The following is a 19,620-nucleotide window of genomic DNA, read 5'->3' on the forward strand; positions in this document are numbered from 1 at the left end:
ACATCAAAGGCGTGACTCCCTGTCTATCGTGAATCAAATTATGAGGTGGAGTTCCTGAGTAATTACTTGTATAGGTGGGCATAGTGGACTGAATTAGTTTGGCTGCAAGTGTTGGCCTCTTTGCCCCTTTGGCTTAAGAACCTTGAATGTTACCCGAGTTTTTGGCCCTTTTAGCCAATTCCTTAGCCTGACCTTCTCGCTTCACCCCCTCCACTTTCTGAACAAAGTGTGGTAACTCATTAAAACTCTTTCGTGCAGAGGTCATATGAACAGATAATACGTGCAACTCAGAATTTAGTCCCTTAATACACAAACAAATCCTCTCTGTCACCAATTATGTAGCATATTTAAAAAATGCGTGAAATTTGGCCTCAGAAGCAACCACAAACATACCACCTTGTTCCAAAGCCATGAACTAATCCTTTTTATGACCCCTCAAGGTCCTAGGCATATATTACTACAAAAATAGAGCATGAAATTGGGTCCAAGTAAGTGGAGATAAAACTGGAGATCTGCATTCCATATAATCTCTCCGCCACTGCTTAGCCTCACTTTAAAGCTCAAACGTCACAAACTCAACCCCACGTTGATGGTCAATTCTCACTTAAGAAGCTTCTCATAGAAATCTAGGATGAACTCATATACATCTTCACTCGCAGAACCATGGAACATACGCAATTTCAGCTTCAAAAACTTGGTCAACATCTCATGTTCATTACCAGTCATAACAGGAACCAATAGAGGATGGAAAAAAGCATCATCACCTCCAATTCCACCCACCTTAGGGACAATTATAGCAATAGGAGTATTGGTGGGAGCTTACGTTTCTTGAACAAAAGGAAGCCCTTACGGACCAACTAACCCTTTTAGGAATGGGATGATCTGCTAAGCTAACAATAGGTCGATGTGAGGAATACTTGTTTTCTCATCCTGCACCTCTTCCTCTTGTCCAACATTCTCAAATTTTCAAACTCAACATTATCCTCTATCTCTTCATGATGTACTGGAGGGGCCTCATTTTGGGGAGAATTTTCGACTGGTACCTCATATCTAGTTGGTGTCACTCTTCATCGGGCCTGATGCCGCTGAATCTAGTGTTAACCATCTGTGCACAAAAGAGTGAAGAAGGTTAGATACCAATTCAAATTGACAGATACTAATTGGAATCAAGTTACAGGATGAAAGGAGACAAGAGAAAACAAAGAGATTTCTTAAAGTCTTAGTCTCTCAAAGAAAAATATAGATGCCTCCGTACCATTCCACAAAGCTCTACTAGGCTCGTTTTGTTACATCAAGATCAAGTAATCTAGGCTCTAACACCTACTTTGTCACGACCCAGACCATCGTGATTGTCATGACCCAGACCATCGTGATTGTCACTCACACTAACCCTATACTGGGAGGACCATTTATGCTAATAAATTAACCAACTCTAATGACATACTAAATCATTTAAGTTACAAAAGCAAGTTAAATTACTAAAAACTAAATTCTCCATAACTTACAAAAGATCTAAAAACTAAACAATGTGGAAAATATGCTGAGATTTTGAAAGTCAATGTACCAAAACATCTAAAGAATCCATAAGTCTAACAAGAAGGGTCACAACTCCAAGCTAATCAACTAATAACTAACTAGAAAAGTCTAAGTCCAAAATGTTGACATAGACGAAAAGAGAACTCATAGCAACAAGGAAGAACTAGTTCACCCTTGAATTCGATCGGCGATCACTGATCTTCTATACGAGGTCTGTCAATAGTTGGTTGAAATGTCTTGCACTCAACAAAGAAAGAGCAAGTGTAGTATGTGGTTAAAGAATAAAGAAAATGAGCCAAAGTTTCAAGTTCTGTTAGGTAACTTACCGGATAAGGTGGATTGCAAGATGATCCTGACCTTGCCAAGAGAGTTCATGGCAAACAGTACACAGACACAGTGTTCTGGTAGGATCACGCGACTATCCCACTAAGAGCATCTCCAACCCTAATCTCTACTTTAGTCTTCAAATGTAGAGTTCTTTTTTTAGATAACCAACTCTAATCCATTTCTCTATTTTACTCTCTAAAAAAGAATTTTTTTCTCTCTCCTTAATATTATATTATTATTTCTATTTCATTTTTATTTTCTTATCTGATAATACACATCTTTTATTTCCTTTTTTTTTCAAATAATAACTTTATATAATTTTCTTGTCATATAAAAAATTATTTTTTAAAGTTATTTTCTTAATATAAAATAATATTTTTCCTAAAATTCAAAATAACATAAATTGCAAGTTAATATTATATAATATACAATTTAATGGACAATTCAAATAAAAATTAAATTCTTAATGAAATATAATTACATAAATACTCTACTTTCAAAATTATTACATTAGTCCCAGAAATGCTTTTATGAATGATTACGGAGTTCAAAATGAACATATTTATCATTAATTATTTTATATCTAGCTAAATAATATTTAAATCGGAGTTTTTCATGCAACAAAAACAACTACTAATAATTGAAAAAAAATCAACAAGCACAAGCGCAATCACAAATATACTTATTATGTGGATCATACACTAATTTTTTTCGAATAACTTAAATCTGAAAACATCCTACCGGATAACTAATTTATTGGTATGATAAAATTATTGTGTTATGGATTGTTATCTTGTATTTAAATTATTATATTATGCATTGTATTCTATAATTAAAATTTTCATCTTATCATTTTAATTTAGTGCATTCTTCATAGTGAGAATTGATGACGATATCATACTATAGTAAAGTGACAAAATTTTTTAAATAATTGAAATATTATCAATTCCGAATGAAAGTAGTATATATTAAAAAATATATTTTTAAAAATGTTATATAACATTAAAATGAATTACTAATAAAAGAGATATACTTAATGGTCTTATATGAAAAATATCATGTTAATTACAAAATAGTAGAAATAATAATAAAATAAAAAAATGAAATAGAGAGTGAACAGTAGTTCTCCAAGTTGGAGAACTACTATTCACCTCTCTATATATAAAGAATAGAGAGTCATTTAGAGAATGGTTGGAGAGCCCATTCTATATTTTTCTCTCTAAATATAGAGAATGGAGAGTAAAATAGAGGTGGGTTAGAGATGGTCTAAGTGCACTATAAGTAAGTGATTACAACAATATAAACACATGCATAACTCAAACATATACAATTTTATAAACATTTACGAACAAGGTACAATTTCACATTTCTCGCGATATACCATTATAGAAAATCATTGGTCCATTGATTGAACCCAAATCCAAATAGTTAGCATACCAAAATGTGGTGCATGATCCAATGTTTATGCTGAAACGTGGCAACTGATCCCATAATTATGTCGAAACGTGGCAACAGATCCAATAATTATGTCGGAACGTGGCAAACGATTTAAGTTAGTGTATCAGAATGCAACGCCCGATTCATTCAATAAACCACAATCATAGTCATAAAATTAAGTCATGATTCATGAAATTCATCATTCATATATCCTCATTTACAATAAATGTGATCAATAATGCAACATTCGCATACATACATGTATCATAACTAAGTAAGAACAAACATACATCACACAATCATAGAATCACAATTATCACCACCTCGAAACAAGCTTGAAACCCTTACGAAAATTGATTCTTCCCTTTCCGGATTTATTCCGCTTGTTCTTGGTCTACAAACAATCATCATAGCAAAGAAATCAATAAAAATCACTAATTACCTGGATTACTAACAATTTTATTAACCCTAGATCATATCCATGATCCCAATATCCAAATTAGGGATTTTACCGCCATAAATCTCATATCAAAACTCTTCCCCATATATAATACTCATTAAAGTTACGTTCTACGAATAAAAAATGGATTTGGGTGGGTAAAATCTTACCTATAGCCTTAAGAATGGTGGAAAACTGTTAAGAATCGCCTGAGGTTTGTCTTCTTACTCTAAAAATTGAAAAGTGCAAAATCAAGACGTTTCGGGACTTATTTCCGACTTAAGTCGCATCGAACCCACCACAACGGTTCTCTCCCCTCTACAGCGGCCCATCATTGGCGATAGAAATCCCGCCCCAGCGGCTTGCACGGATCCAGTGAGCTATTTTAATAATTCCAAGACCTTCATTTCACAACACACCTTCCACCAACGATACTCAGAAACTATTAGTTCATGCTATGATTGATTTTAAGAGTTTTACTCGTCCGCATTTTCCGTAAATTCATACGGGTTCTTTAACGTATTATCTATCTATATATTACTGTGATCAAATTCATAATTAAACAACGTTATTGTTACTAGATTTTCCTAGATTTTAATGACTTTGATTTCATTCACATCTGGACTAGGTCTAGAAATTCCAAGTTACTCTGATTTCGTGCAAATCCAAAAAATTTCACCGTTGGCCTTTCTACAATGATGGAACTCGGTTGATACATAAACATTCCATGATACATACGTGTCAAACCCAAGGGTGATACACTAATTTAAATGTGATAGTACTTTCTCATCGAGGTAAAGCTGTTAAATCACCTAAAATTAATTCACACATTCTTTCACATACCAAGTTTCAACTAACATCCATATCATCATGTACCTCATGCCAAGACTCAAAAAACAAATCCAAATCCTTAGTCACTCCAATAACTTTATATACTAGTCTCACAACGTATGCTCACCAGTAAATGTCTATACAACACATCATAATAGTATGTATCATCCCATCAACAAATTAGTTTCAATTCCCAAGAAATCCACATTAACCATGTAGAACTGTAGGTCCACACCGTTGAACATCTATAAATATCTATCATATTTTGAATAGTCTAGCTTGACATAACCATATATAATCTTCCACACATCATTGTTTGTCATCCAAATCAATATTCAATCTTTAGAAAAGTCGATGATAAACCATTAATAAGTTTGTGCCGAATCAATTTACATCTCATAGTTATATCTTAATTTAAAGGAAAAAAATCCATATAACCTTTAATTCTGAACCAATGGTATATATGAGAGGTCTTATTTCTTCACTTCTAAAATTCATCTCAGAAAACAAAAATTCTATATATCTGAACTCTTCAATAGACCAGACTCTTGATCATTTCGTTCACTATCTTACAAATTTTATCCTCTTACCGACAAAACATCACATTTTACCTCTTACTCTAAACCAAAACTTTAAGTAAAAAATTTATTTAGGTTCTTTATCAATCAAAAGTAACCAAATTTACGCCTCAAATTATGCACAAGTTCTTTTAAAAGCTCAATATCCCATGCGATCGAACATTTATTACATTACTAATTCATACCTTGACAAAATATACCACCACGAATGTAAACTTACAATGAAATTTGAATTGTAAATCTAACTATGTAACCCAATCCCTTTATCTATCAACGTTATCTCATACCTTGAAGATTTTTATGAATTCATGCATCATAGCTTATCATACATCACCTTCTCAATACCTTATCATATCATTCGCTAAAAATTCAACCGTACTCATTATCAAACTCAAAGCCTCCCCAAAAAAATTTATCATCACACTCGAGTTGAACGTCTGTTTTAACCACATGATGAACCCGTGACACTATTATAATTAGTAGAGCAAAATAGATGAAATCAAGCATCTCTGAACTCAATTTTATACTATCTGAAGATACCTTTTTTTTTGTCCTTCCACTCAAAGTGAATATCTTTGTTCTCGTTCTCCTCTTTCCAATGACTTAATTACACCCCACTAATTCTATTAATTTGTGACTTTAGTTCATTTCATTCTATTAGAGTGGTGTCTCAGCACACCCTATAACTTTCCGTGCAACCAGACTACTCCTCAAATAGTAGAAACCCATCACATTAAATACTCGCAGGTCGTCATTACCATACAAATCCCATTTAGCCGACAATATTTTAACATATAGTTGCATCCTAATCACAATCTACCACGAACTCTTATTACCGCTATGCTCAGTTAGTCTTTGCCATCACCACAAAGTCAACCTTGTCATCGACATGAAATCTCAAACCCAATTATACCAATCAAATTCAAAAGACTAACTTAATTTTATACGCACTTTCGTACTAAAATTCTCAATTAGCTTCACAAAGGTATACTCGTTGAGACTTTGTTTACCCATAAACTTGTCGTCTTAATATCGATCTACTTACATGGAAGTTACGATGAAATCACCACTCATTTAAAATCATCGAGATAAACTTTAGAACCTAAACAAATAAATATCGTACCAATGGTCCACCACTAAAATTTCCCTTATAAACAATGCTTAACCCATTCGTTTGTTGTAATAATCTAGTTGATTTTTCAAATATGAATGCAACATCCAATCTATATGAGCATGTAATACAACTGACAACTCCTTAAGTAGTTAGTATTCACACTTAACAATAGACGTATCCGTTTCCATATAACACTAGTACCATATCGTAAAAGTTCATTAAATTCACCACTAGAACATCTCATATCTATTGAAAAGATCGTACACAAATATCACCCATATTTCTAACTGTTTACTAGTTGCAAAACATTATCAAATATATTCAGTATCTATCCCAATCGATAAAAAATCTTTCTTAGATCAGGTCGATAGAAAAAGTAACACTCCATAACTCTAACCAAGTAAGCATCGATACTGTTGTAGTAATCATATCATGAACTTCTTTGATATACACAATCTATAAAATTGTAGTATAAATTCTGACCTCAATTGGCGCAACCTCATTCTCATCATTTGCTGAGTAACCCACATGTTATGAAATATTTACTAACTGTATTTTTCAAAGTTACAATGTTCCTTATCTAGCCATTCTTTTAATCATTCCACTTCCAATTGTCAAACCACTCTAAATATTTCATATACCACACAAGTACTGACCCCACTACTAGATAACTAACCTAAAAAATAAAAGACGCTAATGAAGTCCTTTAAACCACTGTTCAACCTAATCATACAAATATTCTCAAAATATTTCGTTAAGACATCGCCTAACTTAATCTATTTGAATCGTTGACCATTTCAAATTTGACAACACATCCTTCCCATAAGTCTATCACTTCCACGTTTATAAAAATCTAATATCCAATACATATACAACACATTAAATACTCACATGAGGAACTATACACGAGTCATCACATAAGTGAGAGTAAATAGAATGAAACAATAAGAATCAGAAAGTACAAAAGATGTACGATAGAGATTGAAAAAGTGAACAAAATTTCTTAAACTCACTATAGCCTCTCGAAGATAAGTATAAATGTCTCCATCCCAATCCTTGAGACTCTACCTATACTTGACTTGTATACACGTAATGCCTATGAAACTGGTGCTCTAATACCATTCTTTCATGATTCAAAATGGACGTGATGGAACTCGTCTTATTTCACAAAGATAAGTTATCCTAAAACTCAATCATTCAAAAAAAATGGCGGAAATTTATAATCAACTTAAAAATGCCCCAATACATGGTTATAATGTGTATAAGCCTCTAATGTGTTATAATAAAATTTAAAGAAAATACAAGTATCAAATAACATTGTTTCTAGAATAGAATAAGATTATAATTAAGGAGAAAGAAGGTCCGCTGAAATGACCAACAACTACCTCACAAACCTCCACAAGAATCCCAGACAAAGAGAAGAAAAAGTACCACAATGGTCTGAATAAGTAACCTACAAAAATGTAGAAGCAAGGGGTGAGTACCAAATCATACGACACTCAACAACTAAACTTCTAAACGCAAGATAATGGAATAAAATACGGTTACTCCTTACACCTCAATCGAACCTCCACAATTACAACATGTATACAATCAGGCCAACGTAATACTTCACGATTTACATAACACACAACTCAATAACAACAATTTCACAATTATATATCCTCAACAAAAAAACTCACTATTCATCAATCCAACACCACAAAAAGGCACTCACAAGATCAGCAACACATAAGATCAAGTTCATCAATTATGAAGATGTGTAATGCAATGAAATGCAATGTCAAGTATAATGATGCATGTCTGACCTGATGATACACACTAGTTGTCTCACAACCCGGGACCCATGGGGGACATATTTGTCTATGCATCAGTCGTAGCGTGCGACACGTCCCTCGATAATAGTATCCATAACAACGCGTGATATGTCCCTCGATATAAAGTATCCATCACGGCGTGCGTTACCTCCCTCAAAATGGTACATCCTATTAATTTCTTATCCTTTCTCAATTCACATAACAATTTTCACAATCATGTATCAAAACAAAGCAAATGACATGTTCACAATAATGAGGAGATGAGTATTTTCATAACATTTCACAATTTTAGAACAACACAATCGTGATGCAACACCAACAATAAAGCAATAAGATTTTCAAATCATTCTCAAACATCAGACACCAATAATTAATCATATTGCCCTTTTATTATCCTTAGTTATATCACTAGAATTATTTAACATGGACAAGTCAACCCATCACCAATTCCTACTACCTCCAGTATATACCACAAGTAAATACACGATTCTATGCACTTAACAAAGGTTTAGAAATCCACTTGCCTCAAATAATCAAACAATCACTATGGGACTTGAGTCTTCCCCTTTCGTTTGGCTTCCAAATCAATGCAATCTATTCAAATTAATATTCCAAATAAAATTTTGAAAACTAAAAACACTCATATTATTATGTGTCTAGTCTAGACCCAACAATTCACCCCAAATTTATAATGAAGTCACAAAGTTTCAAGCTTAGGGTTGAGTCTTAATTTATCCCAATAATAAAATTCTTATAGTTGTCATACAATATAATATACCCAATATTTAATTCCCCATATTATAATATCAAAACTTGATGCACGGTATGATAATCAAAAGTAAAAAACTCAAACCAATGACAAGTTATAACAATTCTTATGTCGTCTAAGGACTAAAGACACCAAAACTATTCCATTTGTATACTATTCATAATGATTGCCTTAAATCATTAGCCTTAACTACACTTAGAAACCACTCAAAAATCTTAATTTCCTAAGCAACAGAAACGGTAGTGCATGCATATAAAATTCATACTAAATCCAACTTGTTCATACATTATTATATTAATATACATGTAGTATCCTAACTTCAATATAAATGGAAAGGGTTGGAATTGTACTAGTCTAACCTAGAGAAGTACGCCTTCAATTTTCCATTCGCCTGATGTCGCTACGAGTAAGTCCTCGCCTATTCCTTTTTCTCTCTTTTCTTTTGTAAATAAACTGATTTTGTACGAGAAAGTGAAAAATTCTAATAACTTAATTGGGAAAAGGGTCGAATATGCCCCTAAATTATTCGAAAAGGTTTAGATATATCCTCCTATTAAAGATTGGTCCATTTATACCCTCGCCGTCCAACTTTTGGTCTACATATGCCCTTCTGGGCGTTAGTTGGCCAACTCGGAATATCCAACTCATTTTACTTTTATTTAAATGCCAAATGGATTTTCCACGTCATTTTTATGTATTATCACTTGACATTTATATTCAAGGGAGAAAGGTCAAATATGCCCCTAAACTATTCGAAAGGTCTATATATACTCCCGTTTAAAGTTTGGTCCATTTATACCCTCAACTTTTGGTATACATATGCCCTTATGGGTGTTAGTTGGTCAACTCGAAATATCCAACTCATTTTACTTTTCTTTAAATGCCAAATAGGATTTCACATCATTTATATATATTATCACTTGACATTTATATTAAAAGAGAAAGGGGTCACTTATGCCCTAACTATCCGACCCAATTTTAAAACGCATATACGACCGTCTTTGAAATGGTTCAATTATGCCCCTAATCCGACTCATATATGTGTGAATTATTCAGTTATTTACATCATCATCGCCTGTTGCAGCTTGCAGTTGTGTCTGTAACGTTGTTGCGGTGAATTCCTCTGCTCTAGCCCTTGCCTGCCAGGTTTGCGCCTCCAGCTCTGCGTTGCGCCAAAATGCTTTTCAAACCTCGACTTCCTTTTCCTTCAGTTGTCGTGCCATTGATTCCTCGGCGGTTCCAATCGGAGCACGATAGTGTTCGCCATTTAAATGGTTCAATTATGCCCTAATCCGACCCATATAGGGTATTTAAAAAAAAGGGTCGGGTTGTATAGATTATTTAAAAGACGGGTCATATATGTGTTTTAAAATTAGGTCGGATAGTTAGGGGCATAAAAGACCCATTTCTCTTTTAATATAAATGTCAAGTAATAATATATAAAAATGATGTGGAAAATCCATTTGGCATTTAAAGAAAAGTAAAATGAGTTGGATATTTCGAATTGACCAACTAACACCCATAAGAGCATATGTAGATCAAAAGTTGAAAGGCGAGGGTATAAATTGACCAAACTTTAAATGGAGGTATATCTAGACCTTTTTGAATAGTTTAGGGGCATATTTGACCCTTTTCCTTTGAATATAAATGTCAAGTGATAATATTTAAAAATGACGTGGAAAAATCCATTTGGCATTTAAATAAAAGTAAAATGAGTTGGATAGTTTGAGTTGGCCAACTAACGCCGAAAAGGGCATATGTAGACCAAAAGTTGGACGGCGAGGGTATAAATGGACCAAACTATAAACGGGGGTATATCTAAACCTTTTTGAATAGTTTAGGGGCATATTTGACCCTTCTCCCAACTTAATTTAGTAGGTATGGGTCAAATTATCTAGGGTCTTAAATAAATTAGGGACTTGACCATTAACTACCAATTAAATTAAAAAATTATTTAATAAATACTTGTCAATTATATAACTATAGTTATCGAATAATTTAAAATTCTCACACCAACTTCACCGACTAACAAAGAATTACTCGATCAACTACCAAGATGGGTAAAATTTTAATTTTATAAAAAAATTTAATAATGACTTTTCGGGCTATTACATATATTAATGGCAAACCTATATATAATAGTCTATATTACTTTGTGGAATTTTTAATCAAACTAAGCCATTATATAAAACAATTTACCAAAGTAATACATTTTTCTAAAAGTTTACAAAACTAGTATAAACGTATTTCACGGTAACGTTTTAGGGTATATTTATTTTTTAAAAACTAACAGCATTAGGTTGATATACGTTACTATAAGTAACGTTTTACTCCTAAAACGTTATCTTCAGTAATGTTTTACTCCTAAAACGTTACTGTGAGTAACGTTTTAGGAGAAAAACGTTACTGTGAGTAACGTATATCAATCTGACGCCATCAACTTTTAAAAAATAAAATATCTCCTAAAACGTTACTGTGGAATACGCTTATACTAGTTTTGTAAAATTTTAGAAAAACATATTATTTTGGTAATGACTTTATATAATGACTTAGTTTGGTTAAAACCTCTTACTTTGTGTATAAAATATAACTTGTATCAACGAATATTTGAGCACTTTACTCTTCCAATAAAACTGCTACGTATGGATATTAGTATTACATCACTTTTCATTTTGCTGGATACTCGGTAATAAAACAATAAGAAAATCAAACCAAATTTGAGATCAAAACTATATAAAGCATCACAAACGGAAGAGTCTTTTTATAGAACAAGTTGAGGCCATAATCGGCTCTTGAAAGACCAAAACCAAGCACTATGAAATTGTGTGAACATATAAGCTCAATTACATACTCAATACAATTAAATGATTAGGTCAGATATCACCTGTTGTACTCGTTTAAAAGCTCAATTAACGGTCTGGCTCTCCATCCTCTTTGTTACTAAGCTCACCTCATAATAAAAAAACCCACAACCACCAAATGATGCATGCATACTCAAGACCGAATGTTGAAATCCAAGATACCTAATCTTATTAGTCCGAACATTATACCAGACCAGTTGAGAAGCTTTAACTATCGAAATAAGAGAGCCATCATAGCATGACTTAATGGGTGTGCAGAGTTGAAAGGTCACAATTTTGTTCCAAACCCCTGGTTGGATCAAAGCCCAAAAAACATAAGCAAGAATACTACATGAGCTATAGTTCAACATAGTAATGTAATCATCAATCAACATTAAACCCAACGCAAAGCACATACAACGTTCCTATCTGGACATTTTATCTCTTCAAACATCTCACTTCCAAATTTGAATAAGTGGTTGCCCCCTCTTAGAAGCCAGTGATATGCTCCATTCAAATAAGCAGTATCAAATGTGTTTTTCATGTCCGCATAGAAGGTTAATGATTCTTTAGGTTTGAAAATTCTCCATGAGCCCCTAAAACAAGAATAGACTGATGTATATTTATGCCAATGAGTGCAATGCAAGTAAACAACTTTGTAGTCATTAGTCAAGGGGTCCAAACCGAATTGCAACACAGGGACATGATAGATTATGGGTTCATGGAGTGGGAGATCGAGGGATCTCACCTATCTAGTAGCAGAATTCCACAATGCGCACGAAATCACACTATCAATTGTTTTGTACATTAAAAATAAGCCTTCCACAGAACGTATGAGGTGTGTCATACCTTTGAACCTTTGTGGATTTTTTTCCGAAATCAAAGTTATGGAACGAGAATCTTCACCAGCATCATCGGAGGTACCAACAGTATAGGTGAGGAGTTTTGGGGGGCTATGATTCTTCAAGTGTTATTGAATGAATTTAGGGGTTTTGTAAGAGCTCACCAACTCTTGCTGACACATTTGAAGCGCAACAACGACTTCACTGGACATCTCAATAAAAAATCCTTCTATATATCTTCAGGGAAATAAACCACACAATCATCCATTTTTAAGTTTCAACAAAGGCAATATTGCTTCTTCTTTAAATAGACAAAGATAAAATTCCCTATTCTTATCCTTCATTTCTGTTACCATAGTTCATTTAACCACCATTGAATGTTATTCTACATTTAGTCATGGAAATCCAAAGTACTTTGACTACATTCCTCATATTAATTTTTATTCTCTATTTAGTTATGGAAATTTATAATACTACATTCCTTCTTAATCAATTCAAATTGCGTTCCAAATTTCATCATGAAAATCTAAATACTACTTTCGTTGTTACTCAATTTAAATTTTGTTCCAGATTTAATCATGGAAGTCTAATTACTTTGACTACTTTCCAATGATACTTTGTAATAACAGATAGTATTAAATAAATAGTATAAAATAATATTATTATTTACTGTGTACTAATCCTAGTCCTATTAGGATTAGTACTCCTTAATCCTAGTCCTATTAGGATTAGTACTCCTTCCTATATCTCCTATATATATCTCCCATTTATTCCCTTAACACTTCAATACAATCAATATTCCTTCATGGTATCAAGAGCCAGAAAACCTAGATCTTCTTTTCTCTAGGTTTTTTTTTCTCTCTTTAGGGCCCCGATCGTTCCCTCTCTTCTCTTGTGCGGCGGCAGCCATGACAACCGAGGTGGATCCTCTCGATTCACTTCCTTCTGGCGTTAAACTCCTTCTCAGGCATCTTCATGCCCTGATTCCCGAAAAATTATCAGACATAAATTACCCTACATGGAAAATCACCGTTCTTACAGCCCTTGAGGCCAATTACCTTCTCAAATACGTCGATGGAAGCACAGAACCGCCGCCGGCAGTCATCACCGCCACGGACAAATCAGAAAAAACCAATCCGGCCCATGCCGCCTGGAAAGCCGTGGATGGCCAGATCCGATCATGTTTGATTTGCGGTCATCTCTCCCGCGGTTCAGAAATACGTCCAATCCTACACAACTGCTTCAGCCCTATGGACGGCCCTCGCAACACGCTATGCATCAATTTCCCACTCTCATATTTTTCAATTGCGTGATCGTCTCCACACAATTACCAAAGGCACGAAAACTATGGCGGAGTATTTAGACGAGGTCTCCACCATCATCACAGCCCTCGACACCGTGAACGAAATCATTCCCGAAAAAGATCTCATCATGTGCGTCATTCGGGGGCTCCCATCAGCTTACTCCTCCATTACACAGGCGGTTCGCATCAGTCCAACGCCCGTTGACCTGGCTACTCTCTCCTCGTGGCTAAAAAGTGAAGAAATCAACGTGGATCTGGAGAGCAAACTTCTTCTCCGAGAAGCCGCTGTTATGGAGCCGGCCACCGCCCTCACCGCAAGCCAGAACTATCGCGGGGGGCGTGGTGGCGGCCGGCAGGGGAGCCGCGGCGGCTACGGCAGAAACAGCGGAGGCCGCGGGCGCGGCGGTCGGCAGGGCAGTCGTCCGCCGTACGACGGTCAGCAGCACGGCAGCAACAACAGCCTGCACTCCTTCGGCAGCGGCGGGCAGTCATCTTCCAGCGGCGGGCAGGGCACTTACGAGCGGGATCGTCCAACTTGTCAAATCTGTCAGAAAACAGGACACACCGCTGTTCGTTGCTGGTTTCGGTATGAGGAGAGCCGAAATAGTGATAACCGTGCCAATTATGCATCTCAAGCCGGCCCTTCCTCTGAATGGCTGTTGGATACTGGGGCCAACATGCACGTTACTTCTGATCTATCCAAGCTTAACGCTCCAAATCCATATCATGGCTCCAATGGTATTACTGTTGGCAACGGTGAGTCCCTTAATATTTCTCACACTGGCACGGGTACCATTAAAACCCCCACCGCTATCTTTCACCTAGGTAACCTTACCCACGTCCCTTCTATTAAATCCAATCTCCTTTCAGTTCACCAATTCACAAAAGACAATAATTGCTCACTCTTGTTCACCTCTAATGATTTTCAGATCCTAGACAATACTACCAAGAGGGTGATTTTTCAGGGCCCCTGTGAGCATGGTCTGTACGTTCTTCCTGGCACAAGTTCGTCTGCCCACCCAGTTTCAGAAAGCGTTCCTGTGGCTCCGGTGGCTCTTTCGGCTGATGGCCACAGTCTGTTGTGGCACAGTCGTCTGGGTCACCCGTCTACTCAAATAATAAATTCTTTAATGTCTCAATTAGGTTTTTCTTCCATTCATGTAAACAATTGTGACTCCTGTTCAATTGCTAAATCTCATAAATTACCTTTCACTTTATCTGAGAAGCGTACAACTGCACCTTTTCAACTTATTCATTCTGACCTATGGGGTCCTACTGCTGTTCCTTCATTTGCTGGTTTTCGCTATTATATTTGTTTTGTGGATGATTTTACAAAATACACTTGGTTGTACCCACTAAAACACAAATCACAGGCATACACCACCTTTGTCACTTTTGAAAAAATGGTCAAAACACAATTCAATTCTCATGTTAAACTTTTTCGAAGTGACAATGGAAAGGAATATGTCAATAACATCTTTGGCCAGTTTCTGCAATCCCTGGGAATTATACATCAAACCTCCTGTCCATACACTCCCGAACAGAATGGGGTGGCTGAGCGTAAGCATCGCCATCTCATTGAAACGGTGGTTACTCTTCTACATCAATCTCATCTCCCTGTCTCCTTTTGGGTAGAAGCTCTAGCCACCGCAAACTACCTCATTAACAGAATGCCCAGTCACACTCTCTCCAACAAATCACCCTATCAACTCCTTTACCAAGAACTTCCCAATTATACCAACCTCCGCGTCTTTGGGTGTCTTGCCTACCCTTGGCTACGCCCTCATATTACTCACAAATTACAACCCCGATCCCGTCCTTGTATTTTTTTGGGCTATCATCCTACCTCCAAGGGTTATCGCTGTCTTGACCCACAAACTCATAAAGTCTACATATCTCGTCATGTCAAATTTGTCGAAAATGAGTTTCCCTACGAGTCTATTTCCTCCTCCACAAATACATCATTCATTGGCGTCCTTCCCCTTTTTCCAACATACTCACAGGGTCCCTCACCACCTTCCCCCACACCTCCACCCACTACCCAACCACCCCTCATCACCCCTTCGACCGTCACCCACAATACACCCGCAACCACCACCCACACTCACAACCAACCCGAACCACCCCATACCCACAACATCTCCAGCCCGATCCGTTTTGGGTCCTTCCCGGCCACCCCCGAATCACCACCGCCCGTGCCACCCCCCAATACTCATCCCATGTTAACCCGTGGCAAAGCCGGTATCTTTAAACCCAAAACCTTTCAGGCTACCATACTACCAAATACACCCCTTCCCGATAGTGAACCAACAACCTACTCTGTTGCCTCAAAAAATGCTTATTGGCGTCATGCTATGGATGACGAGTTTAAGGCTTTGACTGATCAGAAAACTTGGGTTCTTGTACCTAAGCCCCATGGGCGGCACCCAGTGGGCTGTAAATGGGTGTACAAAATTAAACACAATGCAGATGGCAGTATTTCCAGGTACAAGGCTCGTTTGGTTGCTAAAGGCTACAATCAGGAGTATGGGCTTGATTACTCCGAGACATTCAGTCCTGTTATTCGGCAGGAAACCATTCGCCTGGTACTGTCACTCGCCGTGCGCAACAATTGGCTCATCAATCAGTTGGATGTTTCCAATGCTTTTCTTCATGGCATGCTTGATGAAACTATCTACATGACGCAACCACCGGGCTATGTTGATCCCCGCTTCCCTCAACATGTTTGCAAACTCCAGAAGTCTCTGTATGGGCTCAAGCAAGCCCCCCGTGCTTGGTACACACGTCTGAAAACGTTCCTCCAGGGACTCGGCTTCACGTGTTGCGTACACGACACGAGTCTGTTTACTCGACATTCAGCACACGGTACAGTCATTCTTCTTGTCTATGTAGATGATATCATTATTACAGGCTCTACTGCAGCTCTCATTCAGGATGTCACTCGAGCTATGCATACTACCTTCAAAATGAAGGACCTTGGCCCGTTACATTATTTTCTGGGAATGGAGGTTTCTCGGACAGGCAGCGGCTTGTTTCTTCATCAGTCAAAATATGCTCGAGATCTGTTGCAGAAAGCTGGACTGGAAAAATGCACCAGTCAACCAACACCGATGGCAGTCTCTTCGTCTACGAATGGAGCCGACACCCCCTTTGCCGATATCACCCACTTCCGCAGCCTCATTGGGGCTCTACAGTATCTGGCCATTACCCGTCCTGACATCCAGTTTGCTGTCAACCGAGTTGCTCAGCGCATGCATCAACCAAGTGAACATGATTACCATTGTCTAAAACGCATTCTCAGGTACATTTTTGGCACTCTTGGTCGTGGTTTACTCATTCGACCCGGGGACTTGGAGCTTCGGGGTTTCTCAGATTCAGATTGGGCGAATGATAAAAATGACAGAAAATCTACATCGGGGTTTCTCGTTTTTTTGGGGCCGAACCTGATCTCCTGGTGTACAAAAAAACAACCCAAGGTCTCTCGGTCCTCGACTGAAGCTGAATACCGCGCCCTTGCTCTTCTTGCTGCTGAGACCATGTGGGTCACATATATTCTTCGCGAACTCCACGCCACTCACACTGTTCCTGCTCTCTATTGTGACAACAAATCAACCATCTGTGTGGCCAAGAATTCCGTCCTACACACCAGAATGAAGCATGTTGATACCGATTGTCTCTTTGTTCGCGATGAAGTTCAGGCCGGCACTATGATTGTGCAGTATGTACCCACTGAAGAACAACCGGCTGATATTCTCACCAAGCCTCTCCCGAGCCGACAGCACGATTACCTCAGTTCCAAGCTTCCGTTCGCTTCCGCTCAGCTCAGCTTGAGGGGGGATAATAACAGATAGTATTACATAAATAGAATAAAATAATATTAGTATTTACTGTGTACTAATCCTAGTCCTATTAGGATTAGTACTCCTTAATCCTAGTCCTATTAGGATTAGTACTCCTTCATATATCTCCTATATATATCTCCCATATATTCCCTTAACACTTCAATACAATCAATATTCCTTCACTTTGACTACATTTCTCATATTAATTTTTATTCTGGATTTAGGTATGGAAATCTATTTACTACTTACCTTCTTACTCAATTTAAATTTTATGTTCCAAAATCTAAATGCTTTGACTACTTTCTGATATTTCTTTGACTACTTCCCTTTAGCATTATTTAAGAAATAAATAAGAATTAATATTTGTACTAAATTCTATCTATGTACTTTCCTACTTAGAGTCTGTTTTGATTGAACTAAAAGTTAGGTAAATCTATTTAAAATTATTTTTTAGCTTTTAGAGTGTTTGACAAAGTTAAAAATAACTTAAAATAAGTTCAAAGTAATTTTTTTTTAAAAAATAAAAACCAAAAGTAGGACTTTTCCTACTTTTTATTTTTTCACTTAAAAGTCATTTAAGTTTGACTTTTTATTTTTTGACTTTAAACTACTCTTTTAAGTCAATACAAACGGATTCTAAATGCATATGTGGAAAAAAAATTACGGATGAATTCTTTGAAACATCACATGTAATGCACTTGATGATCCATACTGTGTACACCTTTAAAAAGAACTGACTTTAACGGCAAAGTAAAAAACATAATATGTAATTGTTTATGTCTTGACAGATTGAAAAATAAATATTTTTAGTAATCTGGAAAATGTTGGACGGAGGGAGTAAGAAAACTATAATATAAAATGTGACGAATAATTTTTGAAACGTTGACAACAATTTAGATCTAGCAAACTAATTTTTTTTTAAAAACGGTTATTAGAAGTGTGCATAAGCTTTATTGTGGTGTGAATTTATTAAAGCTCATTTACAAATTAAGACAACATTGAAGGATTAAAGATAATCATCTTGATAGTACTATAAACAAACATCGATAGTTATCTTTAATTAATATAGTGGAAAGCAAAATTGTAGTCGCAGAAATAAAATTGTAGTAGAAATTTTGAGTTCAAGCATTAAGTTTGAAAAATATATTGATAGGGCGTATTTTTTTTTTCAATGAGTTTTACTCGACATAAATTGAGATCCAATATGAACATATTGGACACTATATAGACATTTTGCAAGTAAAAAGATTAAAATTGTTTGATTTAAAATATTTGTATCAGTGCACGTTTGGATATATTACTTAGTATTCATAATTTAATATGCAAAATTAATCCTAATATTGTAATCAGTCTTTGCAGGAAATTTAAACGCTTTGTCATCGTTAAATAATAGTACACATACAATATATAAAACTTCAATGAAGTGCGCTATATATCATCTGCTCAAGTAAGTTACATACTTATAAGCTCAATTACAAACACATTATGCATATAATAGAGTTATAAAATTCAGTAAACATGCTTATACTTCACAAATGAATGATTAAGTCGCATATCATTTGATGTTCTACACTCGTTTAGAAGCTCCATTATGGTCCAACTCTTCATCATCTCGTTGTTTAATTGTGACTAAACTCTCATAATAATAAAATATTCCGCAGACACTAGATTTTTCATTCTTTCTCAAGCCTGGACGTTGAAATGCGAGATCCCTCAACTTGTTAGTTCGAACAGTATAGGAGAACAATCAAGAAGTTCTAGTTGCCAAAATGAGAGAGTTATCATAACACAACTTAATAATTGCGAAGCATTGAAAGGTAACAAGTTTGTTCCAAACCCTTGGTTGGATCATCACCCATATATCATAATCAAACATATTCAGGTTGTTCAAACTCAAGATGGAAATGGAATCATCAACCAACATCAAACCAAATACATCAGTATG

General features: G+C 36.0%; 1 pseudogene; it reads right to left on the reverse strand.

The window, feature by feature from the left end:
- Positions 1–600: 600 nt before the first annotated feature.
- Positions 601–12,798, reverse strand: LOC107003764 (annotated as a pseudogene).
- Positions 12,799–19,620: the final 6,822 nt, after the last annotated feature.

The sequence above is a fragment of the Solanum pennellii genome, chromosome 11, assembly GCF_001406875.1.
Source record: "Solanum pennellii chromosome 11, SPENNV200".
NCBI lineage: Eukaryota > Viridiplantae > Streptophyta > Magnoliopsida > Solanales > Solanaceae > Solanum > Solanum pennellii.